Source organism: Vespa mandarinia, chromosome 14 (genome assembly GCF_050613455.1).
Source record: "Vespa mandarinia isolate Hongniang chromosome 14, ASM5061345v1, whole genome shotgun sequence".
Lineage (NCBI taxonomy): Eukaryota > Metazoa > Arthropoda > Insecta > Hymenoptera > Vespidae > Vespa > Vespa mandarinia.
This window is the reverse complement of record NC_140823.1, coordinates 865,678-867,500: the sequence shown is the minus strand read 5'-3', so window position 1 is coordinate 867,500 and position 1,823 is coordinate 865,678.

Genomic DNA, 1,823 nt, shown 5'->3' with positions numbered 1-1,823 from the left:
TATATATATATATATATATATATACATATACATATACATATGCGCACATATGTATGTTTATATATCTAAATGTATGACTTCAAAGTTACATGACGTTACAGAAGATTAATAAGAAAATTCTTCGTACGTGATAATCTTATTATAACTGCTAACAATAATTAATAACTTAGACATTAAAAAAAAGAAAAAAGGAAAAAAAAGAAAGAAAAAAAGGAAGAAAAATAAAAAGAAGAAAAGACATTAAAAACTTGGGATATGAAATGGCAATTAAGTTCGTGTCGTGCGATAAAATGAAAGAAAATTTAAAATATATATATATATATACGCATACGTATATACATATACACATAAATACATATGCGTATCTAAATGTACGACTTCGAAGTTACATCGACGTTGTAAGGAAAGTTAATGAGAAAGGCTTTTCGTACGTGATAATTATTTTATATCTACTAACAATAATTATAAATTGTATGTTAAAAAAAAGAAAAAAAAAAGAAAAAGAAACGAGAAAAAAGAGAAAAAAAGAAAGAATATTAATCTTTGTGGATATAAAGTGGCAATTAAGTTCGTGTCGCGCGATAAAATGAAAGAAAATTTTTAAATATATGAATGCGTGTACGCACACACACACACACATATATATATATATATACACATAAATTTTAAATATGTAGACACGTGTATATAAATATAAATATATATATATATATCTATATATACATAAATGTGTCACTTCAAAATTATATCGCGTTGCAGAGAGTTGTTAATGATGATAAGTCAGTTAGGGCGTGCATCTCTCGCTCAATGTCACTCAACAAACTGAAAGGTACACGAATACAATTAATGGAACTCAGAGTCTTAGCCAAAAGTACTATTTTAAGATAAATATTTTCATTCGGCAGACTATTAATAGGAATAAGTTGATAATAAACTAAAAGTACGTGGTGTACGGATAACGCATAAGTACACATACATCTACATACATAAGTACCTACGTACACTTATATTATATATATATATATACTTACTTATAAGTGTACTACGTACACTTATATATATATATACAATAAATCTCGTGATTTTTTAAGATCGTAATAATCGTTCAAATACTTCAAAGTCCCATTTGACGTAAATATCTGACGAGAACCACGAAATCGGAAACGTCATTAATTACGTTTATATAATTACGATTCGTAATAATCTTACTATAATAACGAATTCTTCTTGTCACATAGGTGTCGCAAGATTTCATCGAGCACAATTTAAAACTTTCTCTCTTCCTATCTCTCTTTCTCTCTTTCTCTCTCTCTCTCTCTCTCTCTCTCTCTCTCTCTCTCTCTCTCTCTCTGTCTATCTCATTCTCGTTCTCTTTCTCTCTCTTTTTCTCTCATACATCCACACATATAGACGAAACTAATATTTTAACGAACGATCGATCGATCATTGCCCTTATGTTAAAAGCGACCATATTACTGATTCGCGATATAAAACTCACGAGTTGTGTGAGTATTAGTTAGAACGAAAAGGGGGGAGAGAGAGAGAGAGATGGAGATACAGTTCGTAAAATATTCGATAATAGAATGTTCTCAGAAACGATATATATTCTTCTTTTATATATATATATATATAGATATAGATATATATTTCGCGATAACCTTATTTATAAACGATTAGGTATACGACGTCTCCTCGACACGTCCTCAATTTGCTTACCGAAGAAATCGAATTAAATGAAATGAAATTAATCGTCATTAATTTCAAACCGAATTCTTTGATGACGAATCATCGTACGACGATATTGATATATCATTTAAATTATA